Raw genomic sequence first — 27,591 nt, 5'->3', positions numbered from 1 at the left:
GACTAGTGGGAAAGTTAGTTGTATGGCAAATAGTGCAACCACGAACACCGTTTTTCATGAACGCATCTATTTCACTAACTTCGTACCTAAGAATTCCCCTCTAACAACTTTCTCAGGCCCATCTAACCTGATCAACTGATATGGTAAGGCACGTATAATGTTGTCTAATGGTACAATTTTGACCATTGATGACGCACTTTATTCTTCACGTTTCGGAAGAATGTTGTTGAGTTTCAAGGACATTAGAGATAATAATTACCATGTTGAAACCTATGTAGAAAATGAAGTTGAATTTCTATGCATAACTTCTTACAAATATGGCCAGAAGTGTATTCTAGATAAGATGGAGTGTATCCGGAGTGGTTTGTATACTACGACCATACACCTTTAAGAAAGCCACTATGTGGTCGGCGCTACCTCTGGGACCATGCACAAAATTACACTTTGACATGATATTTTGGGACATCCTGGATGAACAGCAATGCGCCATATCCTCAAATCATCACAAGGGCATCCACTAACCCAAAGTTTAGGTTCGAGTCAAGGAATCGCATATCAAACATGCTTCATGGGAAAACTTGTTATTAAGCCTTCTTATGACAAGATTAATTTGAATCCTCCTATTTTTCTACAAAGGATTTAGGGTGACATTTGTGGACCGATTCACCCTCTATGAGGACCATTTAGATATTTTATGGTTTTGGTTGATGCTTCCATATGTTGGTCACACATGTGCTTGTTGTCCACAAGGAACGCTGCATTCTTCAAACTATTGGCTCAGGCTATCAAGCTTAGGGCTTATCACCTTGATTATCCAATCAAATCTATTCGATTGGATAATGCTGGAGAATTCACATCTAAAACTTTTGATGACTATTGCATGTCAGTTGGGGTTTAAGTTGAACAATCTAGTACCCCATGTTCACACCCAGAACGGCCTGGTAGAGGCATTAATTAAACGCTTACAAATGATTGCTCGATCGTTGGTCATATGTACCAATCTCTTGATCGCTGCTTAGGGTCATGCAATATTGCACGCAACCATGTTGGTCCACCTGAGGTCTATTGCGACCAAACCATATAACGCCTTTCAGTTGGTTACCGGATACGAACCTGACATATAACATCTGCACGTTTTTAGTTATGTGATCTATGTCCCGATTTCGCCGTCCTTACATACAAAAACAGGGCTTCAACAAAGAATGGGATTATATTTTGGATATGATTCTACTTTGATCATTTGTTACTTAGAACTTTTGACAGACGATCTATTTACCGCTTGTTTCGTGGATTGTCACTTCTATGAGATAGTCTTCTCGTCGTTAGGGGGAGATAAAAACGTCAACGTTCTTGAAGAACGACGCGAATTATTATGGACAACTCTCACTTTGTCTCATTTAGATCCCCACACTCGCTCAGTCTAAAATTGAAGTGCAACGCATATTAGATTTTCAAAGCGTAGCTCAGAGCATGCCAGATGCTTTCACCAATCTAGAGCGACTGACAAGATCACATATTCTAGCTGCGAATGTGCCTGCAAAGATGGATGTACAAATGTACGACGGAATTCCTTCCTGGAGGCCCAAAACGCCATTTTGGTCGATCCACATACATTAGCGGCTAGCCAATCATCTGCCCCTACACACAACCGTGACATACCTTTTTGTTCAAAGCATTCACACCCCTCTGAAGAGCCTACCGTGAATGCTATTGTTGCCTACTCATTCTATCCGGCTCATGATGAAATTCTAGATTACGGAAGCGTTCTTAAAAAGATGAATCCAACTCCTGAGAATCGTGAGATTTTGGTCCATTATGCTAGCTTGAATGATGTTTGGTGTAAAAATGAGATGATCGTCGACGATGCATTAGCATATGCAGTAGTTGCTGAGATGATGTTGAGCAATGACATTGAACCCCGTTTCGTTGATGAATGTCGATGTACAACTGATTGGTCAAACTGAAAACAAGCAATCCAAGTCAAACTCGATTTGTTTTTGAAATGTAAGATGTTTGGACTTATAGCTCTTACTCCTCCACATGTGAAGCCTGTTGGCTACAAGTGAGTTTTCGTTCGGAAACGTAATCCAAAGAATGAAATTATGCGTTATAAAGCTCGTCTTATTACGCAAGGCTTCTCACAACATCCCAGGTTTGACTATGATGAAACTGATTCACCGGTTATCGATGTAATTACTTTTCTTTACCTTATCAGTTTGGGAGTTTTTGAAAAACTGAGTATGCAGCTAATGGACGTAGTAACTGTGTATCTCTATGCGGATCTTGATATAGAAATTTATATGAAAGTTCCCAAAGAACTTACTTTGACTAGATCAAATATTTCCAAACCCTGGAACATGCTTTCAATTCGGCTGAGGCGTTTATTGCACTGTTTAAAGCAATCCGAAAGAATGTGGTATAACCGTTTGAGTGAGTATTTGACTAGTCAGGGATATGTGAACAACGAACTATGCCCTTGTGTGTTCATTAAGAAGTCATATTCTGGTTTTGCGATTGTTGCAGTATATGTCGATGACATGAATCTCATCGAAACTCATGAAGAGCTTACGAGAACTACCGTGCACTGGAAGTCAAAATTTGAGACAAAAGATCTAGGAAAGACTTGATATTGTCTCGGTCTCAAGATAGAGCACTGTTCAGAAGGAATCTTAGTACATCAATTGAACTACATTAAGAAGGTGTTGCGCTGTTTTAACGAAGATAAAGCACAGCCTTCGACTACTCCTATGGTCGTTCGATCGCTAGATGCAAAACGAGATCCCTTCTGTCCGAAGAAGGATGATGAAGAGATTTTGGAGCCTAAAGTTCCTTATCTAAGTGCGATAACCACTTTATTGTACTTAGGTCAATGCACTAGACCCGACATCTCATTCACTATTAATCTTTTGGCAAGATACAATACTGCACCAACACGCAGACATTGGACTGGTGTTAAAGACATTTTTCACTACCTTAAGGGTACTACGGATATGGGCTTGTTCTATTCCTACAGATCCTCGAGTGATGCCACACCCTTTTATCTCGAGTCGATTCTCGCCTTGTTGGTTATGCCGACGTAGGATACTTATTTGATTTGCATAAGGCGTGCTCTCAAACGGGTTATATCTTTACCGTTGGAGGCATCACAATCTCTTGGAGGTCAACTAAACAAACCTTAGTTGCCACTTTGTCTAACCATGTTAAAATTCTCGCCTTACACGAAACAACTCAGGAATGCTTTTGGTTGAGAGCAGTTGTGGGCCATATTTGAAGCTTTTGTAATCTTTACCCCGTTATTGACTTCCTAACGATGATCTATGAAGACAACGCAGCATGCATCGAACAGTTCAAGAAGAGTTACATCAAAGGAGACAACACCAATCACATTGCGCCGAAGTTCTTCTTCTCACATCAACAACAAGAACATCAGAAGATTAAAGTCACACAAATCCGTTCATAAGATATTATGGCCGACCTCTTCACCAAATCACTATTGAAGGCGATGTTTCAGAAGTTTGTTCAAGGAATTGGTATGCGTAAACTTTTTGAGTTGTAACATTGCTATTTCTCTTTGGAATTATGTCAAAACTCAAGGGAAGTATCTTGAAGTATACTTGCTTGATCTTAATGTACTATTTTCCCCTACGATTAGGAGCATTTTTCCACTTGGTTTTTGCTACCTAACGAGGTTTTGACGAGGCACCCACCTTGGGTTAATCATATCCCTAATGACATCCTTTAGACGTTTTATTTGACTTTGCAATACTTAAGCATTTTTCTTTAGACTATGGATTTTGTCCTTGCTTGGATTTTTACCATAGCCAATTCTTTTTCATATAATTTCTTAAATTAATCTTATAGTATATTAAGTTATTGTTGACCCTAAAAACTACCAAGCCTACGTGGTGCGCAGGTCGAGTAATTAATAAGTTAACTACGTCATTTGGTTGATGCAAGGCGTGCCAACTCGTCGGCCGAGGAGTAAAATGTGTTGATGCCGCGTTGAGCACACTGCTGACTTCTTGATCTTGCAACTGCGGCCGAGGAAGGAACACGTCTCGGCCTTCGTATTCTAGAGCTTGAAGACATGGCTGCTAGTCTTGCGAAGTTCATGGATTGTTGGCACCGGGTTCGGTCACGGTGATTATATTCGTAAGAGTATAAACACACCGAACCGGTACCAAACTATATGGAGATGTACTCAAAAGAAATGTACGTCTTGATGGTAAATGTGGTTCGGCCGTCAGAATGCCAAACTCTAAAACTTGTGAGTATCTAATCATAAAACAACTTGGTATTCAATGTGTTGAGCCCAGCAATCTGTAACACCTCACTTCGCCGAGAAGGCTAATGAAATGACCTCTGCCAACAAGGACTCGAAGATCCTTCTTGACCGAGACTTGGATAGATAACCAATCGGCCTAAACAAAGTGTTGTTTATCCAAACTGAAAGTGCTATGGGGTCGGCTGATTCTACGGCAACAGTGTTGTTTATCCAAACTAAAGATGTCATCGATTGCCTTCACAGTGCTATTTATTCAAACTGAAGATGTGTTGGCAGAAAAAGAAAATAAAAATCTCAAGGTTGTTGAGAGGTTTTGCGTTGAGCGAGAGTTTGCACAGGGCAGTTTGTATGTTGAATTGGAGGGGCTTTAGAATGATGCACCCCCTTCTTATTTATAGTAGCCAATTTCATCATGGCTGAACCAAAACTACACTCGGATTAGGATTCTTTAACCTAATCTAACCAGGTCTTGGCCAATCCTACCTCCATTAGAACTCCGAAGCAACCTCTTTATCCAGCCATGTTCACTTCTCGAATCTCAGCATCCTTATTCCATTGAGACTCCTTATTATACTAGGATTCGACTTACCCCATCAATCTGCCTCATGCTAGGACTCGGCCGATCTTTACCAAGCGGCCTATAATAACCAGAATTCGTGATGGTTCTAGAAACATACTGCCGAGCCGAGAACAACTCCTAACTCGGCCCACACCAATATTTTGGGCCCAAATAGTTATCAATTTAAATAATTTTTATTACACCCAAACACAATAATTCGACAAAGTGATTAAATTAAAAAAAAATTCTCAAAATTTCATATGAAGAAATGGTTCACGCGTTCAAGAAGAAGGAGATCCCAATTTTCAAAACCATACACTCTCTTTTTTTTTTTTTTGGGTGCATTTGTAAGTTTGTAACTAATTGGTTTGAATATTATAGATAAAAAAAAGTTAGATGAAATTGAATTTATAAAATTATTAGGGTTTTATGCAATTGGATTTACTGAGTGCAAGGTTGGCCCTTAGTTTTCAAATGCCGCGGGCAAAATTTCAAATGGGCTCTTTGTAAATTTAGTAATAAAGATTCTTTTTACAAACTAATTAATTTATTAACAAAGAAAAAGTATCAGGATTAAAATATAATATAAGTGAACTAAAAAAAATTCTAACCGAAGAGGAGGAAACCTATGTGATCTAGAGAGCCCAACTGAAGATTAAAAGTCAAGATAAAATAAATTAGAGCGATATACATTGAGAGATGAATATCTTCTAACACTCAAAGCCCTAGAATTGTACAAAAGATATAAACATTTGTGCAAATTACACTTTGTTTAAATGTTGAATTTATGAGTTTATTTGTTCTTATGTTATTGTTTGTAATGAACAGTTAACATTTAAACTAACTCATACGCTATATGAATGATAGTTGTTATAGCAGCTGCATGTCTTATGTTGTAGATGTGTTGTGCACGTGAGTCGAGTCATGTTATGGGCATGAGTGGGTTTGTAGCGGTCACCTTGCTCATTCCTATTTGCTAAGTAATCAAAACCAAGAGGAGTAATGTACTCCATCTTCCCTCTTCATTGATCAAGTAAATCAATTTCATTGATATTCAATTTGTAAAATCAAAGTGTAATTTGAATACAAAATACTAATATCTTTTGGTGGTAGCATGATTGTAAAAATCAAGATGACTGGTACTGTTCACTTTTAACGTTAAAGATATTTTTACTCTAAAAAGTCACTCATGATACTATTCACTTACAACACATTTTTAACATTTTGATTAAAACTCAAAGTTTTCAAGCTATTGTCATTAGTTTTCCATTTGTTCAAAAAATGATAATTTAATCTACATTAAAATTAATTTAAGAACTCATATAAAACGAATTTCACAGGGAAGGGAGCAACTCCATCATCATCATCAATGGATTACAGTAGAATGGGATTTTGTGTTCAAGTACAACATAGGGATGTGATATTCATACATCTATTTTTACATCTCACACACATTTTCTTAATTTATGTCATTTGATTTTCTTCAATTCATTCGATTTAGCAGTTGAAAATTAAGAGGGTGTGTAAGATGTAAAAATAAGTGTATAGATAAAACATCCCTATTACGTACTTTGACTTAAAATTGTTGTTTTCTCGTTGAACGCGCCGGATCGTGGCCCTCATGGGCCTTTCTATAATTCTAAAGTACTCCAAAAACTCCAATATCTTATGAGTGGTACTAAGTCCATCTCAATGTCTTATTTTTTCATCCACCTTTTTATAAAAATTTTAATGACATATTTACTCTTATTTAAAAAGACTTTTAGACCCCTATTTATAAATTCATTATAATGTTCTTGTAGTTATAATAAAAAAATAAAAAATAAAAACTACAATTGGCCCAGCAAACTTTTCCCTCCCCACCCTGTTTCTCTATCCCCCGTCTCCATCAACATTGAATCAGGGAAGTTGGAGATCTCCAACAACATTTATCAAAAAAAAAAAAAAAAAAAACCCCAATTCAACTCATGGAATTAGTGCTTCTGGGAATGGACTAAGACTGTGAATTGCAGGGGAAGGAGGGAGGGGCCGAGACTTACGTGTCGGTCAACCTGGAGATAACCAGATCCAACAGCACATGCACCCACACGAAGGAGAGTACTAGGAGAAAGACATCCAACCTCCGACCTATTTCTCACATCTCTCTCCGATCATTTAGTTTTTTAGTCCCCCGTTTCTCTGTCTCTCCCCTGCTTCTTTCTCGTCGTCCCCCTCCCGTTTTGCTCTCTTCGATGGCGAGTACGAGAGGTCGATTGTTTCTTTTTGATAATTTTTTTAAATAAAAAAAGAATTTAGATATATTAAAGGTTATTTTAGGAATAATGGTAGGGGTAGAAATAACATATTAATTTTTGTAATATTTCATAGTGGGTGAATTTATAATGTGGGTGAGAAAATAAAACAATAAAGTGAGTTTAGTTGCACTCTCTCTTATTAAGCATGATCCGCATGCGGGAGTTTCATTTTTTCATTTTATGTGTGGTAAATTGGTTCCATCTATATATGTGTTCGCCATATTACCTTCACAGACACGAGTACGGTATGACTTTTTTTTGCATGTGCGAAATTACTACTGGAACTCTCATTTTTATTTTTTACCAGCTGAATTCTCAAGCGTAACAGTGTGCCACTGCCACCTACGTGAGATTTTGCAAACTTATCCGTTAGAACTCCCTCACATCAAATTCTTCTTGTTATATGTTTTTTTTTTATCGATAAAACTCTTTCTATTTGTGATTAATGTGAATTATAAATGAAAAAAAAAAATTGGCTACATGCAAAAAATAAAAGGTCAATTGCCAATACCATTTGTTAACCAGTAAACATTAGGCAAAAGTGGGCTTTGTCAATTTAAAAGTTATAGTGGAAACTTGAAAGGTACTTGCTCTGTAATTGTCCACAAGCAACACATTTCACGAATTTGGAAGAAGAGGTGGAAGATTTTAACAGGTGTATGGTTTTTTTATTTATTATTTTAAATTATTATTTTATCCAGTTTGACAAAAGTTTGTTTGGTTTGATTCGAATGGATTGAATTCTTAACTCATTTTATTTTCTTATGTAGCCTTGTATGAATGAGGTTGTACATCAGCTCGGACGGTTCAAGTCGGCTCATACTCATCTCGTATTTTGCTCGCTCAAGCTCGGTTCGTAAGTAAAACGAGGTGCGGTAAACAAACAATTAAGATTGTTAGAAAAATGAGCCGATTTTGAGCTTTGACATGTTCGATTCATAAAACTCATGAACAACTTATATGTTTTTTATGAGACAACTTGGGTTTGGTTGTAGTTTAGTGATGTAAATTTAAACTAACCTAAATAATAGATTAATTTAAACCAAATTAAACTCGCAAGTGCACGAATCAATTATAGAAATATATGCAAATACGAGATCGATCCCACAGAGATTTTTTTACTCTTCAGTATTTGGGATAGACAATGAGAGGTATAAAAAAACACCACAAACCTCTCAAAAAGATGTCTTGATTTTGTGTTGGAGTTTGAGAAGAAATGATAAGAAATGGTATTTTGTTATCAGTTTGACAAGAAATTTAGTATATAGACTATATGGACTAATGCGAAAGTTAAATGATTTTGTATGCTTGTGAGAGTTCGGTGTTGAAATCAATTTTGCACACATCCATGGACAAAGGAGATATTCAGTCGGAATTACCCATGGACTCTAATGAAGGGTGAATGGGGTTGATTTGGGGTGTGAATAAATCCGGATCAGATTGCCTGCATTTCTTTGGGATTGGACAATCGAATCACTGATGTAGTTCTAGAGAAGGAATGGTGTGATGTGTAACATTGTGAATCATCCTTGATGAAGGTGCCTAGACTTAGGAGATGCTTCTCCATGTCTTTGCGTAGACGAACGGTGAGAATATGTGTATAGATGATTAGAGAGAAGTTATTGGAGATCAAAGGGATATTTGTTCTCTCTAGATAAATACCCAAGCTAGGGTATTTATAGAGATCTTGAGAGAGTAGTCCCTATTAAATTGGAGTGTATCTAGGATAAGATATCTAATCTTCCTAAGAGTATGATTGTGTTGCCTAATCCCCAAGATATCGTAATTGGACATGAATAGGGGTCTCTTACTTGGGAGGCAAGTAGTATAGTTAACGAACTTAAGATTAGTTTGTCGGACTAAAGCTGTCTAATTATGGGCAATTATGGGCTCCGATTAGTCGGCATGCCGTACCAACGAGGATAGAGAAAGAAGATCGAGAGGGAGAGAAAGAGGAAGGAAAGAGAGAGAGAAACATAAAGAGACAGAAGAGTGGTGTCATCTGAACTAAATAGTAGGGTGGTGGTGTTTGTTGGGGGCGAGGAGTGCCGCTCAGCGACAGTAGACCTTTTTTTTTTCCCTATTTATTAATTTTTTTTTCCTTATATGCCAAGTTAACTCATAGTAATTACTTTAGAATTTCTACCACATATGGGTTTAGTAGTACTGTATTTACTGTAATATTTATGTTGGAGCAATATTAGAAAATATGAAAATAACACAAGAATTCTATTAATAATAATCATAAAAAAAAAATTCACAACATTAATTTATGTATGAGATTAATACAAACAATTAGAGAGAAAGTTAGAAAATTTGACAAACTTGGAGTTTGAGGGTTGCATAAATGCAATGTTCTAAAGATAGAATTTCGCCCCTACTCTTGTGCTTGTAGTTCAGTAGGTGTCCATCTCCTAGGATTCAACAATTTATAATCCGAAGTCAAAGCACTTCAATCTTCGACTCTGGCGAACTTCATATATTCTGTATTCTCAAGACACGACTCGGATTTTTACTAAGACATTGGAGAAAACTCTTCTCTTAATTCTATTAGATGGGTGGGATGCTTGAGTTTATATAGAACTCCAGCCACCATTTTTGAAACATTATGATTGTTGCCTAAAGTTTCAACAAACAGATACAACTCATGAATTTGAATTCAACTATGACACATGACTCTTAGTTTTCATTGATACAAAAATTAAATATTATTATATTAATTATAATATATAATTTCCAACAAATGTACATAATCAATCGAGGAATCATATTTTACATAAGGTTCACAAAAAAAATGTTTACTTCACTTAAAATTTCTTTATACTATCAACTGTCATGACGCTATTCCCATTCGAGATGCCAAATGTCTTGAAATATGTACTTTACGTTTTTGGTTGGCCGGAAAAACTCTCCAATTGAGAGATATAAAATATATATCTTGGGTGAAAATATAAATAAAAACCTCTATTTACATCTTTTGATAGTGGGACTCGCCAATCAATGGGATAAAATTAAATAGGATCTTAAATTTACATTTATCTCATTAGAGTAGAACTTCCTTTTGCATGTCAAATTTGCATCTTCCCAAAAGAGATGCTCTTAGAGCAAATCTACCCTTACCTAATTGCCAACAAAGATGCTCTTAGAGCAATTCCACCCCTACCCAATTACTAAAGCGAATGGGAAATTGAATTCCCCAAAACCTCAACATTCATGTCTGCCCCAATCCAATCAGTCAGCTACATGTGAGCCCAAGACTACTAGACTACCAAATCAGGCAATTCTGGACTGACCTAGCGCCTGAGTGATCTAATGTCATGCTGATGTCAACCACGTTAAAAAAAAATTAGATTCCAGGGACTAATAAGCCATGCCACGTTGACGATGGAGAGGACAACGTCATTTTCTTCAATTCTCCCTCTGGGTTCACGAACATTGAGCGGCAGAGGCCAAGGGTGCCTGATGAGTCGACTTCCGATTATATTTTTTTCCCTAATCTTACTGTTAGTTTATTAGTTATTTTGTGAGAATTATGATACTTTGAATTATATTTCCAATGTAGGACATTTGATTTCTTCTTGAGCAAAAACTATTCAAACAAACGAATTTTGGAGTGATTCTAATTGGAGGATGTTCATGTGTCTCTCAACTTGATTGTATCAAAGTTTCAGATTTTTCTACTGAACGATTTATTTATGACAATGAAATAAAAGAGCAGCGCACAGTGTTGTCAAAGTGACGTTTTGGGCTTATTTGGGCTTTTTGGCATCCAAGATGATATCTTTTGGGTTTGAGGTCTTCTGCAACTATGTTCGGGACATCTCAAGCTTTAATTCAAGTCGTTTTGGCCTGTTCTAGAGCCTTGAAGATCCAGAAACGTGGGATTCTTTGTGGCTGGACAAATTTTTCAAAGTTAGAATATGAATGTATTTCCTTGTTATCTTATTCTATTATGTTTCCTAGTTTTTAGAAAACTTTTTCTAGTAAGGATTTTATTTTGTAGTAGTATAAATAAGGCTTTTTAGCCATTAGGGGTTTGAGAGAGGGGAGGAAGAGAAGAACGCATCTATTTGGAACTTAGCTAGGTTTTGAAGATTCAAGTTTATTTAGAATGTGTTTGCTATCTATGTTTTTAATAATATTTGGTTTTATGATTGTTCATAACTAATTTCTGTTTGTTAGGGCTTTCATAACTTATTAATCTTCTACCTTCACTTGGACAAAATATGCAAATTGACAATCATATTTTTATTCATCAGTCAATGAATCTAGTAGATTGTCCAAGATAGGCCAATATAGACGTCAAACTAGCACTTAATATCGTTTGGTTAAATGAACCAATAAAAATAAAATATGAAGCATATTTGCTTCCCATACTCTAACAAGAATTGCATATCAAAATGATTTCGTATTGCAGCCTGCCATTCAGAGAGAGAGAGTCAAAATGATTTGGTATGGCCACCTGCCATTCACAAGAGAGAGAGAGTCAAAATGATTTGGTGTTGCAGCCTGGCATTCAGAGAGAGAGAGAGAGAGAGAGAGAGAGATTCATGATTTATGTTGTTGAGTGTTTGGGGTTTGAGTTAAGGGGAAGATTTTAATAGGACCTGTGGAGCTAAAAATAATAAAGAATAATATGGAGGTGATACGTGAATTCTTGGGTGAAAATGACAAATTACCCTCGAGACACACCGGAATTCCTACGCTCAAGCAGTGGACAATCATTGCTCAATCAAGTCAAAAGTGCCCAAAATAGGTATTTATTTATAACCTATTTCATCCATCCTCATCATATATTCTCCACAAGGTAACCCCCAAATCATTCCTCTTTTATTCTATTAATTAACTAATTAATTAATTATTCCATTAATTAGCTAATTAACCACAAATCATGAACCTAACCCACAAAACCATCCAAGTGGTCGGTCCTTCCTCTCCCAAGAGGGCCGGCCACACCCCTATATAAACCCCCACATTCTCTCCAAAACTCAATTCTCATTCTCTTGCAAAACTCTCTAAATTCTCCAAACATTTTTCCTTTAAAGTTCTAACATTGACATTGGAGGTTCTTCGGCCAAAGCCACCCCCCCCCCCCCCCAATTCATCATGGGCGCGTGAGGCACTTGGCCTTGACCTAAGGTGTTTTTTGTTTGTAGCTACAATTTTGTCCAAGAGTAAAGAGAAAGAAATTTGCATCCTCAACCTATAAGTAAAAAGCTCCCATCACTTTCACAGAAGAAATATATTTGATTTGCTTAACATGTGAAACATATTTTTGGGTCACAATTCATGTTGCGTGTACGACAAACAATTATGATGCTCGTTCAAAAGTTCAATCCACCTCAAATCCGTTTCTAACTCCAACTCCCTCTCTCTGCCTCTCTTCCCCTCTCTTTTCCTCTTCAATGTGCACAAAAATCCCTCTTTCCTTCTTGCTCCATGTTTCTCTACCCTAGACAAAAGATACAAACTTAATAAAAAATTTAAAATTTTTTAGTTGGACCGGGTCACAACAACCCAATTCTACTTGTGAGCTTGTCCCTTCTCAGCCGTTAGATCGTTGTTTGCACGGATGATCCGCACGCTTCATCCGCACTTTATACACACCCATATTTGATTTGCTTTGGTAACAAGAACATGTGAAACATATTTTTGAGTCACATTCATGCTTCTTGTGTGACACAATTATGATACTCGTTTTGGGTTGTTTCACATTTAGCTTGACCTCACTTGCGATGGATAATCACGAAAGGAAGGCATGGATTTGGAGAATCCCAAATACTAATAATATATCATGATTACACATAATTTGATTTCAATTTATTGTGTTTTTATTTTTGGGAATACATTGCAGTTATTTTTGAACAAGGTATAGAAACTCCCTAAGAAAGAAAAAGAACTAGACCAACGTACCATTGTGAGTATTAGAATGAACAAGCAGTGAAGGCCGCACGATGCTGCGGGTTTCAAAACTGCCTTAAACGTGTAAAAAGTAGGGCATATATACATGAGAAAATATGTACGAGAGAGTACGCCATAGCCATAGCCAGAGAGTACTATTTACATTCACATATTACATGCCAAAGATGGAGGATGTTAGTATGCCATCCTCATGGATTGTTCTTCAAAAGCTATGGTCCTATCTCAAGGAGATTTTAACATTTAAAACTGCACAAATCTCAAAAAGTAAAATTTGTTCCACTAAATACACCCATATGTGTAACTCCTTCCGTTAATAGTGTCTCCTTTGTCATGTACGACAACGATGAACTGAAAAAAAAAATTAAAAATAGAACTCGATCACTAAAGAATTGAATGAATCTAAACTGCATATGATTTGCAGGCACACAAAAATTAAAAAGCAAGATTTGTTCACATTTTGTCTTAGCCATCCAATTTAGTACACACCTAAAAAAAAGCATAAGCAAAAAACAATTTCTCATTCCTCAATTTCTCTCATATCAAATAAAAAACTCATTGGTGCCAAGCTAGTACATAGTAATAGGATCCCCAACAAAAGTATCATAAGCAGCACTTACGGACACTTTGCATATATAAATCAAAACCCACCTCATCATTCATTACTGCTTTTTTAGGTCATAAAAAACCAGAGGAGAAAGGAAGCAGTAGGCAAGTACGGAGCAAAACGACGAAGTTTCAACTCTATCTCTAGATTTTCCTGTTGGCCTCATCGACAACCCAAATGAAATATTCATACCTATATTATGCGATATTTATAAGATATAGTTCCGTGTTAGAGCAACTCAACATGTGAACAAAATTAGACCAAATCTTTCGATTTTTCAAATAGGCACTTGTAATTCTTGTCTCCCAAGTCCACATATTCCACAATATTGCCTATTTAAAAATAAATAAATAAGTGTGGAAAAGGGCGAAAAATAAGAAAAAAAAATGCAACTAATTAGTAACACAATAATACCCATAAACGACTCAAAATAAATTGTAAGTTAAATAGATAATTACCTTGTCTGTTTTTTTTGAAAATTGGCTTGACCTTTACTAATTTGATTTGAATTATCAAATGTAATGACATTGGCACTTGTTTGGACTGTGTTTATACTGTTGCAACACACATTGTCAAGAATTTTTTGTCTTTTGTTTTGATTTTCCAAGCTTGGTTTATCACAAACTTGTATGCCACTAGAAGAACCAACAAAATGGCCTTCTTGTATTATTTGATTGCGTTTGCTAGTTCTACACCCTCTTAACATAGCATAAAAATGTTCAAACTCTAAACAACAGATAATTAACTGAGAATCCTAAGAAAAAAAAAGAGTCAATTATTAAATAATTAACAATAAGTAAACGAAAATGAAGCAAAACACATAAGAGTCACATTTGAAACTAACACCAAATGCAGAAACCAATATCAATAACGATTCAAAGAACCTCAATTTATAGAATGTTAAATCCTTAGGCTAATTTTTTTATGACAGAAAATAAAATAATTTGAAGCTAAATTAATTAAGTGTTAAATGTTTAGATCATCTCCAAAGGAGTCGTCAAATTTTGAACCTAAAATTTAAAACTTGACAGCTTATGTGGCATTTTGACATATTTGTATGTTTTGCACTCCACTCGATATGTCGAGTTAAACTATTATTTTATTACATTATCAAGACCAGTTCATTGAAAAAACTCCCACTCGGACCAGTTCGTGAATGCGCTGCCCTCAGAGCTCCAACAAAATCCCTCACCGGAGGAGCATTGTCAAGATCTTTCTTCAATGAATACAGAGAATGCCTCTGCTTCAACTGAATCAATTTCATTAGCAGTAATCAAAATTAGCAACTCAACATGTGAACAAAATTAGACCAAATCTTTCGATTTTTTGAGCAACCCAATTCACGAAAACGCAAAGCTGACGACTTTACCTGAGTGACTTGAGTGTCCTTGTGCCATATGATTTACTCCAGAATATTCCGTGGAGTGTTGCCCTCGTTCTGTAACCGGAACTCGAAAGGTCCCACATAGTGCTGACCCGTTTGGATTTCTGGGTTTGGTTCTGAGAAAAAGGAAGAAGGGAAGGAGAATCGAGTGAGAGAGGAGATAAAAATAATAAAAAAATTATTTAAAGCTGCTGTCAAATTTGACAGCAACCCCCTTGCTGCCAATCCATATCATCGTCACGTAACTTATGTGGACATTTTGATATCTCCTTTGGAGATGCTTCTTAGGCCTCAAATATTTTTAGGCATACCATATCAACAGTAGGCCTGGCAATTTCTGACATGACCCGATAATCCGACACGACACGACATGAAATTAACAGGTGTTTGGGTCGACACGATAACGAATCGGGTCGTTATCGGGTAACCCGATAAGCACCTGTTAAGATAACGGGTTGGTTCGGGTATACACGTGGGTAACACGATACATGATAAGCAGAATATTATTTTTATAATTTTATAACCCTAAAAAAATACTGTAATAATTATATATATTAATTTTACAATTTTATACCCCTAAAAATTATAATATATATATATATATATATTAAATTAACTATAAAATTTATAATAATTATACCCCCAAAATATTAAGTCTATCTATAATAATTATATATATATATATTAAATTTTATAAAAACTATAATAATTATTAATTAATAATTTAATATGCATGATGCATTGCATGATTTTGCATCCATTGAAATTTGACGTGATTTCTTTCCATTCAAAATTTCAATAATCAATTTCTTGCCGTTGCCAACTTGCTGCCCTTTTTGAAAAAAAAAATGGAGGGAAAATGAAAATGTTAAGAAAAATTGAAAATAAAACAAAAAAGTGAGGGAATTAGGGAAAGATGTTGGAGGGAAAAGTGAAAATGATAAGAAAAAGTTGAAAAGGAAACAAAAAAGAGAGGGAAAAATGAAAATTAATAGAAGTGGTGAGAATTTTTTTTTTTTTTTTTTTTTTTTTTAAGTTATTAACTTTTTATCACACACATGACTGTCATGACATATCTCACTATTTTTATAATGACACACGTGACACATGATGTATGTACTATTCCGTAAACCAGTCAATTATAATTTATACATAAAAAATAAATAGATTTAAATCTACTTAATAAATATATATATACACACACACACACAGAACTTGATTGATGGCATACGAATTCTCCAAAACTAATTTCAACGATCCCAACCGTCAAACTTATTTGTATATGCTTTGAGATCACATCAACAAAAAATCATAAAAAATAAACATTCAGAGATCAAGTAACGGGACAAAGCTTTTCAACGGTTATAAACGAAAAATCACGATTTAACGGTTATTTTAACTCCGATTTTGATGATTTTTTATAACTACACTCCTTGACCCTATATGAATACAATGAATGAATTCGATCTTCAATTTAAAATATTTACACAAGTGGATACCACAAAATCTTATGTTATACTTAATGAAAGTATAAATAAACTTTAAGTGTTAGTCAATCTATCGTTTTACGAATTCTCCAAAACTAATTTCAACGATCCAAACCGTCAAAATTGTTTGTATATGCTTGGAGATCACATCAGCAAAAAATCACAAAAAAAAAAACATTCAGAGATCAAGTAACGGGATAAAGCTTTTCAACGGTTATAAACGAAAAATCACGATTTAACGGTTATTTTAACTCCGATTTTGATGATTTTTTTATACCTACACTCCTTGACCCTATATGAATACAATGAATGAATTCGATCTTCAATTTAAAATATTTACACAAGTGGATACCACAAAATCTTATGTTATACTTAATGAAAGTATAAATAAACTCTAAGTGTTAGTCAATCTATCGTTTTACGAATTCTCCAAAACTAATTTCAACGATCCAAACCGTCAAAATTGTGTGTATATGCTTGGAGATCACATCTGCAAAAAATCACAAAAAAAAAACATTCAAAGATCAAGTAACGGGACAAAGCTTTTCAACGGTTATAAACGAAAAATCACGATTTAACGGTTATTTTAACTCCGATTTTGATGATTTTTTATAATTACACTCCTTGACCCTATATGAATACAATGAATGAATTCAATCTTCAATTTAAAATATTTACACAAGTGGATATCACAAAATCTTATGTTATACTTAATAAAAGTATAAATAAACTCTAAGTGTTAGTCAATCTATCGTTTTACTAATTCTCCAAAACTAATTTTAACGATCCAAACCGTCAAAATTGTTTGTATATGCTTGGAGATCACATTAACAAAAAATCACAAAAAAAAAGCATTCAGAGATCAAGTAACGGGACAAAGTTTTTCAACGGTTATAAACGAAAAATCACGATTTAACGGTTATTTTAACTCCGATTTTGATGATTTTTTATAACTACACTCCTTAACCCTATATAAATACAATGAATGAATTCGATCTTCAATTTAAAATATTTACACAAGTGGATACCACAAAATCTTATGTTATACTTAATAAAAGTATAAATAAACTCTAAGTGTTAGTCAATCTATTGTTTTACGAATTCTCCAAAACTAATTTCAACGATCCAAACCGTCAAAATTGTTTGTATATGCTTGGAGATCACATCAGTAAAAAATCACAAAAAAAAAACATTCAAAGATCAAGTAACGGGACAAAGCTTTTCAACGGTTATAAACGAAAAATCATGATTTAACGGTTATTTTAACTCCGATTTTGATGATTTTTTATAACTACACTCCTTGACCCTATATGAATACAATGAAAGAATTCGATCTTCAATTTAAAATATTTACACAAGTGGATACCAAAAAATCTTATGTTATACTTAATAAAAGTATAAATAAACTCTAAGTGTTAGTCAATCTATCGTTTTACGAATTCTCCAAAACTAATTTCAACGATCCAAACCGTCAAAATTGTTTGTATATGCTTGGAGATCACATCAGCTTTCACAAAAAAAAAAACATTCAGAGATCAAGTAACGGGACAAAGCTTTTCAACGGTTATAAACGAAAAATCACGATTTAACGGTTATTTTAACTCCGATTTTGATGATTTTTTATAACTACACTCCTTGACCCTATATGAATACAATGAATGAATTCGAGCTTCAATTTAAAATATTACACAAGTGGATACCACAAAATCTTATGTTATACTTAATGAAAGTATAAATAAACTCTAAGTGTTAGTCAATCTATCGTTTTATGAATTCTCCAAAACTAATTTCAACGATCCAAACCGTCAAAATTGTTTGTATATGCTTGGATTTTCGAGTGTAGATATAGTACTTGAACGAGAAATGTTTTAATGTTTTGAAGTAATATTTATGTGGCAATGTGTGGTATGTGCAAATTTAAAAAAAATATATTTTTTTCTTAACGGGTCATAATGGGTCATAACGGGTCGGGTCACTTTACCCGTTGGGTAAAGTGACACGACCTGTTAAGGACCCGTTAAGATAACGAGTGTGACACGACACGACCCGTTAAGATAACAGGTGTTACACGAAAACGACACGAACACGATAGACACGACCCGTTTGCCAGGCCTAATCAACAGTCATCACTTAAAGTAGTATAGTTATTTAAAACAAATACTCTGGCTTATCACTTGCAGCCATGTTTCCAATTGCTCCATTTCTTGTGATTTATTAATTTTTCTTCTCTCATCAAGGGAAATTACAACATCATATTGAAAACCCCTATCAAAGCACATTAAAAATCTAACTAATGAATGTGATTCGAGAAACAAACCTTGTTCATGTGCAACCAATCAGATCTCGCCCTTGCATTGCTGGCTCCAACACAGCACTATGTACACAAAATCCCAAAAAAAAAAATCAATAGGTAACCTACTTAATAGATTAATGTAGGCAGATGTGAATTTGAATGGCTTAAAACTCAATAGGTAACCTACTTAACAAACCAATTTGAATGGCTTAGAACTCAAAAATTGCGATATTTTATAGAAAAGTTTCGGTCAGACTTTATTTCAAAAACATTGCTTTGTTATTCAAATAAAAAAAATCATATCAAAAGAACCCATAACTTTAAAAGAAAAATTGTCGTAAACCCTGCAAATTTAAACGAAGAATTCTAAAAAAAAAGGTAAATCGATTGATAAAGATGTGAGTAAATTAATTTCATAAATATGAAATCATAAACATGCCATTCCTAATACTACTGTTGGTATGAACACGTACATAAGGATGCCTAATACTACCTTTCAATTTCCTTGACGAAACTGCACTGCATGCCTCATTATTGATCCGTTGTAGCATGCAATACATATTTCTGTGCATATGAAGAATTTTCTGAGGTCAATGATATAATCCTTAACTGAAACAAAATGCTTTAAACAAAGTGCTTTAATTAGTATGCTTTAATAGACCTCTATGTAAAAGAAGAAGAACAAAATTAACTTATTAATCTTCTATGCTCTCATTTTGCCTAGGATTCAGATATTGGAAGTATGGAATTAAAGTTGCCAGTAAGTGAGACAGCCGAGTTCGTATTTGTGTTATGTTCAGGAAGCTGCTCTGAGAAAGGACCTAAACAGTACATGGAGGATGAGTATATTTGCACAGATAATCTTTGTGATCGTATTGGTGAAATTGAAAACTTGCCTTCCCCTGGAGCATTTTATGGGGGGACAACCATACTCATACAAACGAAATTTCCCCTAGTTTCTTTTTGACAAAAGCCATCATATTAAATATACTCTTACTTACTATTTGTCTATGATAATCAACATTAAGATCTGTAAATACGATTGTTGGTGCTTATTAATCATCGAAAAAGTTGAAACAATAATGATTAAATCTGCGTCTACAATGTTTACTTTATTGCGAATGCTGCTGTACTCTTTCATAACCATGCTAATAGCTAATGCTGGGGATTGTCGAGCTATGTTGGGGAAGCGGGGAAGGGCAATTGAGCTATCTAAAGATCACAAACCTAACTGCACCTCTGAAAGATTAAGAATTGAAAAGCTGGGTGGTGTCATCTATGATGGCTACCTCAATTATGATTTGGATTTTTGTTACACATGTATACATTACAAAAGTAGTATAGTTATTTAAAACAAGGACTCTGGCTTATAACTTGCAGCCAAGTTTCCAATTGCTCCATTTCTTGTGATTTATTAATTTTTGTTCTCTAATCAAGGGAAATTACAAAATCATATTGAAAACCCCTATCGAAGCACATTAATAATCTAACTAATGAATGTGATTCAAGAAACAAACCTTGTTCAAGTGCAATCTACATATTTTACAGCAATAATCTGACCATTTGGCAAGTGGCCCTGAAGTAATGAATCAGTATTACTATTAGGCTTTCATGCTTTAAAACGAGAAAAAAAAAAAAAAAAAAACAGTAGACTTGAAGAACCAGAACAAAATTACTGTATACTGCTTAGAAGAAATCATTCAATTGTAAAATGTGTAGGACTTCTGAATTGGGATTCACCTTATAAACAATGCCAAAACCCCCTTGGCCGAGTTTGTTAATGGGTGAGAAATTATCTGTGGCTGCTATAATGGTGCTCAGACCGAAATATTGCAACTTGGGGTGTCTCCTAGCTTCCTCAAGTTCATCTATCTCCGCGTAGTCTGTGCTATCACATGAACCAATTGTAGACATTCATGAAGATGAAATCGCATTGCTTTTATTTAGATCAAACCGTTAAACAATTCAGAGAGGATGACTACTTCTCATACCTTTTGTTTTGCTCTTTTTCTTACGCCGCCAGTAGGCAAACACAATGATTGGTACCAATGCCAGCAGTACCGAAACTATTGGAATAGCCAGAGCACCCCTCTGTCTCAAAAACACCTTTTGATTTGCTGGTATGCTTAGCTACACACTAAAGTCGGACAAAGGATTAGGAAACCATGAAAAACAGAAAATCCCAAAAAAAAAAATCAATAAGTAGCCTACTTAATATATTAATGTAGACAGATGTGAATTTGAATGGCTTAAAACTCAAAAATTGTGAAATTTTATACCAAAGTTTCGATCAGACCTTATTTCAAAAACATTCCTCTGTTCTTCCTGAGGCTGTGGAACAACTCCTCCACCAAACTGATTAACAGCATCTGTTTCAAGCCTAATCATTATGAGTCAATTTGGAGATTTGATAAAAGATCTCAAAAATTAAATGAATAATTCAAATAAAAAAAATCATATCAAAAGAACCCATAACTTTAAAAGAAAAACTGTCCGAAACCCTGCAAATTTAAACGAAGAATTCTAAAATGTCTGTGCATGTTGATTTTCCAAGGTGGCAGAGGAAATTGTATAGCAGACTAACAATTCTTCATATGTTTGAAGAAAAAACTACATGCATGCGGCATCTACAAAGGTTTCTGAGCTTACCCAGGGGCCCAAATACAACATAATTAACAAAACATCAAAAACTCCCACACAAATTCATTCATCAAACCCCCAAAAAAATTTAAAAAAACCACATACGAAAAGAAAAAAACGCAGAAAATATTGATCAAAACGACGACTAAAGTATCAACCAAGTACTCACCCAAATCCAATCCAATGAGGAAAAGGAGTCACCGGGAGATAAGGAGAGCGGCAAGCCAAGGAGAGGGGTGACGTAATTCTTGAGTTATGGGTCTCAGATTTCCCGTTCAAGGGAAAAGGGGAGGGAATTGAATTGAAGCCATATTTTTAACAATGGAGCAGGAAGAAGAGAGATGTTTGGAACTGGTCTCTATGATTGCGCTTCAGTGGCAGACTTGAAATAATACAAACTAACTGAGGGTTAAATAGGAAGCACACTGTGCTTATGAACAGTAACACATTTGATTTTGAGTTTTAGTATAGATTAGATTTGGATTCTTTTTAGTATTATTGTAGATTTCCCACAGTAATTTATACTTCCTGCTGAATAGGACCATATGATCTTCATCTTTTAACTTACTATTTTACGGGTTTAACCTTTTCTCTCTTTCCTTAATGTAATATTAATATTAGTATTATGGTCTAATAGTATTCGTCTTCACTTATAAGTAAAAGGTTTTAAATTCGATTCTCGCAAAAAACGAATTTGAACCACATTATTACTCCCCCACTAGACCAAGCAATTACTTATATGATCCGTTAACATGACACGTAAATAACGGGTTTCGAGTCAACACGATAATTAATCAGGTTATTATCGGGTCACACAATAAGAACCTGTTAATAATGGATCTTAACAGGTTTATGCACAAGTATCCTGTTTCAACACGTTAAGGAAAAAATATTTTAATAATTTAAACTACTGAAAAGACTTACCATAAAACTCAATAGCCATAATCTATATATATTATAAATTAAATATGTATTGTTGCATTATTATTCTACATAAGTTAAAGTTTTATTCATTTATTTTTATTATGAGAGTTTCTTATTATTATTATTGGGATAAATTTTACTTGATATGTTGTCTAAAACTCAAATCAACTAGTATAGTATAGGCAAAAAGGTAGACTTTCAATTTTAGAGTCAACGACAAAACAAAGTACTCACTCTCATTCAGTCATACTAAATGTTTTATCTTCTTAAAAGTGAGATTAAAAAAAGGGTAAATTACACAAAACTACCTCAATTATGGGTCCAACAATCTCATACCGTATGTTCTAAACATTACAATGTCATACCTCAACTGATGAATTCGTTGCAATGTGAAACCTCCATTAAATTTTTTGTCAATTTATTTGTTAAACGATGATATGGCAGGAGTAAGGCCTACTTCTTCTCCCATTGAAATATTAAATTAATTATTTATTAGTTTTTTAGTTTTTAAGCGAGTTCGCGCTAGAGCATTCCCAAGATGGGTGATCCACTAGGAAGTTCTCATGTGAGTTCCCAGAAATAAAATCGTGAGGGCGTGGTAAGGGCTTAAAGCGGACAATATCGTGTTATGGTGAAGTCGGCTCGAGATGTGGTGGGAGCCTGGGCCGGGATGTGACAATTTGGTATCAGAGCCAATCTCTGGACGGAAATGTGCCGACGAGGACGTCGGGCCCCTAAGGGGGGTGGATTGTAACATCCCACATCGCCCAGGGGAGTGGATCCTGTAAGCCTTATATGTATATTCCCATCTCTACCTAGCACGAGGCCTTTTAGGAGTTCATTGGCTTCGGGTTCCTAGGAACTCCGAAGTTAAGCGAGTTCACACGAGAGCATTCCTAGGATGGGCGACCCACTAGGAAGTTCTCGTGTGAGTTCTCAGAAACAAAATCGTGAGGGCGTGGTAGGGGCCCAAAATGGACAATAGCGTGCTACAGTGGAGTCGGGCTCGGGATGTGGTAGGGGCTTGGGTTGGGATGTGATAACTATACTATGGGTTGAATCACAATCTCATACCTCATGTTTTAAACATTGCAATGTTGCAATGTCATACCCCAATTTATGAATTCGTTGCAATATCAGACCTCCGTTAAATTTTCTGTTAATTCAATTGTTAAATGATGATGTGGCAGTAGTAGGACCCATTCCTTCCCAAACTGAAATATTAAATTATTTATTTATTAATAATTTATTATTAATTTATTAATTAATTATTAATAATTTATTTATTTATTTAATTATTTAACAATTAAAATTAATTAAAAAAAAACTCTCTTTCTCACCTACTTACACTCTCTCTTCTCACCTGTCTCCCTCACTCAATTCTCTGCTCTCACTTGCAGAGAAACAATGGCAGCCATGGCCATAGAATCCAAATTCCAAACTCCAAACTCATTCTACCCCTCAAAACCCAACAAATTCCATCTAGGTCCCTCCTAAAGTCCCAACAAGCTTTCTTTCCACTACAATGTCACCCGTACAGTCACCCTTGCAATCGGAACTTTGTCGTAGAACGTTTTGATGGTTACCAACACCGAAAGCAAGCTCTCCTAGACTCATTGCAACAAAACCCGAAACTATAACAACATATTCAATCCGACCCGGTCCACCTCCTACTCCCTTATCCTATGCTCCTTATCCACCTACACGAACCTGACTCGAGGCTTCACCATACTCGTTTCCTGCAACTCCAACAAGCTCTATCACGCCACGCTCTCCTATGTTGATGCCATGAACCGGAATTCGGGTGCAGGGATTGAACTTATCCGGTGGGATTCTCACAATGGTGGACTATTTGACTCATCTTCTCATATCTTCAGCTCAAGGTGCACTGTTTTTCCAGTTCGATCTATGACCACGGCAGCCATGGCTGCTGTGGATGCAAATTTTTTCCTCCTTGGTCTTGGACAAAATTGCACCTACAAAACAAACAACACTTGTGGTCAAGCCCAAAAGCCTCACACGCCCACTATGAAAGAGGGCGGGGGGCTTTGGCCAAAGAACCTCTGATGCAAAGTTAGAATTTTGAGGGAAAAGTGTTTAGAGAATTTAGAGAAATTAGCAAGAGTGTAGAACTTAGGTTTTGGAGAAAATGAGGGTGTTTATATAGGGGTGTGGCTGGCCCCTTTGGGAGGAGGAGGATCGGCCACTTGGATGGTTTTTTGGGTGAGATTCATGATTTGTTAGCTAATTAATAAATTAGTTAGGTAATAAATCAATTAATTAGCTAATTAATATAATTAGAAAGGAATGATTTGGGGACTTTTGACTTGATTAAGCGATGATTGCCCACTGCTTGTGCATAGAAATCCCGGTATGTCTCAAGGGTAATCTTGTCTTTTTAAACCAAAAATGCACGTGTCGCCTCTATATTTTTCTTGATTATTTTTTACTCCACAGCTGCCATTGTAGCACTGCAAGTGAGAACAAAGAGTGAGTGAGGGAGACAAGTGAGAGGGGAGATAGCGAGTGAGTGAGAAAGAGAGTTTTTCTTTTTTTAATTCCTACGAAACCCGAAGCCAATGAGCTCCCAAAAGGTCTCGTGCTAGGTAGAGATAGGAATATACATATAAGGCTTACATGATCCACTCCCCTGAGTGAAGTAAGATGTTAAAATAGTTGAGACAGTTTTATGTAATTTAAAACACATTCAAAAAATATAAATATCAAGTAATTTAAAAATACTAAATACATTAAAAAATTATACTTATTTACAAGTGGGAAAAATGTGAAAAAAAATATGCAGAAGCACGTGTTCGAATTGATGGGTACATTGCATTTGAATTTTTAAAGCCATACAAACTCTCGTGAATAGTATTTTTAAGGGAGTTCAAAACAAATAAAAAATCACAATCATTAATGTACAATTGTGAAAAATTTAAAAGAATGTATAAACACTCATGATTGCATCCTCTACGCTTAGACGATAGTTATATCGTCGTTTAAACTTTAGACCCTCCAACCTCATGAATAGTGTTTTTATTTGCTGCAAAATAAATAAAACCATGATAACTACTGCAGAAGTTTGAAAAAAAATATGTAAAAAAGGAATATACAATCACTCAAGCATTATAACTTTCGTGAAGAGGTCAACTCCGAAATCCGACACCATAATCCATAAACCTTAGATTTAAATTTAACCGTGGATTGTTTTTGTGATTATAGTGGCGAATTTTAGAGTTGAGCTGTGACATCCCACATCGCCCAGGGGAGTGATCCTTATATATATATATTCTCATCCCTACCTAGCACGAGGCCTTTTGGGAACTCACTGGCTTCGGGTTCCGTAGGAACTCCGAAGTTAAGCGAGTAGCGCGCGAGAGCACTCCCATGATAGGTGACCCACTGGAAAGTTCTCGTGTGAGTTTCCAGAAACAAAACCTTGAGGGCGTGGTCGGGACCCAAAGTGGACAATATCGTACTACGATGGTGGAGCGGGCCCGAGAAGTGGTCCCCCCGGGCCGAGATGTGACATGAGCCCATGACGAAAGTTGTAAACCTTATCTTTACAATTGTTTATATATATATATATATATATTCACACTTCTGCATAATTAAAAAAACCCAACTTAAACAATAACCATAGGATTTAGTCTCAGTTATGTGAGATTAAATCGCTACATTGGATTCTATATCATTTATTTATTAATTTAAAATATTTTTTCTTCAATGAGTAACGGGGTGGGTCATATTACCCGTTTATTTTAAAAAAAGTTTTACACAACACAACCCGATAAGATTTTGGGTATGATATGAAAACGACATAAACACGAGAAATACAACACTAATTGACACACCCCGACCGAGATCGGAGTGTGCTGGCCGTCACGCAAAGGTGACGTAGCCATGTGCACGTGCGGAAGCTAATAAAGTAGTAATATAAAAGTACGAATAATTAAAAACTAGCATACAAAGCATTAATATAAGTGCTAGTAAGTGAGATACAATTTCAGAGCAGGTCTATAGCAGTCCAAATAAAACGACAACAGTAGTACGCCCGAAGGCGACCCTACAATGGGGAGTGTCTGTCAGAACGCCGGAAAGCCCTCAAAGGAAACCACCGCAACGGCTAAGCAACTAGAACCTGGAGGGGCGCAAAACAAAAGCGTGAGTGGGCAAAAACAAAGCTCTTTGAAAACCGTTTAGCAAAATACATTCTAACCCCTCGCCGTAAAACCTGTATACTTCCCAGAAAAATAAACATATATATGTACGTATAACATGCCAAACATGCTCAAGGGTATGCCAATCATGCTCAAGAATATGCCATGTCAAAACCTCATAATGATATGTAAGTGCCCAGGTATAAATCATATCAACATCATAACATCTGGCAGCCGGAGTCACCTAACGTGACCTGTACGGCTGCATCTAGAGCTCAAATCTCAACTCTATAACTGAACCTGCCCACGAGTCGGAACCACTCAAGGTGGTCTGTACGACAGGCCTGGGTGTAACATATATATACGCTCTAGTGCTACGATCACGTGAAGGCTGTGCGAATAATCGCGAGTCACCTACGAGTCGGAACCACCTAATGTGGTCTGTACGACAGGCCTATGCACCTAACTTGGATCCAAGCTGAGCGTGTGGTGCGGGAGGTGAACATCACGTGAAGGACTGTGCCCTACTCTGGGCGGGAGCACTAACACCGGAGGTGCAGGTTATGGGCTCTCTAAGTCTCTCAAACTACTGCTGAAAGTAAATATGAATACCACTTACCTGACACTTACCTGTGCGTCCACAGCACCCAATATGCATATATATATGTATGCCACTACTAATGCGTGCAATGATGCATAAACGATAATAATAACATGCATGGCATAAGGCAAATAACCCTTTTTAAATCAATTTCTGGGAATATAAATGTATATAGGTATATACGGAAAACAAAAGCCCACTCACTGGTATGTAGAAGGGTCGTAGCCCCCCTGTCTTGCGTGTGCACGCTTGTCCTCGGGGTACGTGTCACCTAAATGCGAAACAACTATAAAAACGTTAACTTTAAAGCACATAACCCATTTCTCGTAATAACTTCTCATATATTGCTCAAAATGGACAAATGAATATACCAACGTGCCCTACACAACCTCAGGATCACGACCATAATTTTAAAATAATTTTCCTCCGCCGCACGCG

The 27,591-nt window shown here is 35.8% G+C and overlaps 1 long non-coding RNA gene across 5 annotated transcripts; it reads right to left on the bottom strand.

The window, feature by feature from the left end:
* Positions 1–14,514: 14,514 nt before the first annotated feature.
* Positions 14,515–21,801, bottom strand: LOC137726383 (uncharacterized). Of its 5 annotated transcripts, none has more exons than XR_011067625.1 (8): positions 21,638–21,801; positions 21,125–21,208; positions 20,820–20,965; positions 20,569–20,711; positions 20,346–20,404; positions 18,853–19,392; positions 15,034–15,164; positions 14,515–14,913 (listed from the first exon to the last, which is right to left on the bottom strand). It is a non-coding gene; the product is annotated as an uncharacterized lncRNA (long non-coding RNA). The 5 variants fall into 5 exon arrangements; XR_011067627.1 differs by having other exon boundaries at positions 20,569–20,716; positions 21,125–21,197; XR_011067623.1 differs by having other exon boundaries at positions 21,125–21,197.
* Positions 21,802–27,591: the final 5,790 nt, after the last annotated feature.

Source organism: Pyrus communis, chromosome 2, assembly GCF_963583255.1.
Source record: "Pyrus communis chromosome 2, drPyrComm1.1, whole genome shotgun sequence".
NCBI lineage: Eukaryota > Viridiplantae > Streptophyta > Magnoliopsida > Rosales > Rosaceae > Pyrus > Pyrus communis.
The sequence above is the reverse complement of the archived record's forward strand: the minus strand, read 5'-3'. Positions and strand labels throughout refer to the sequence as shown.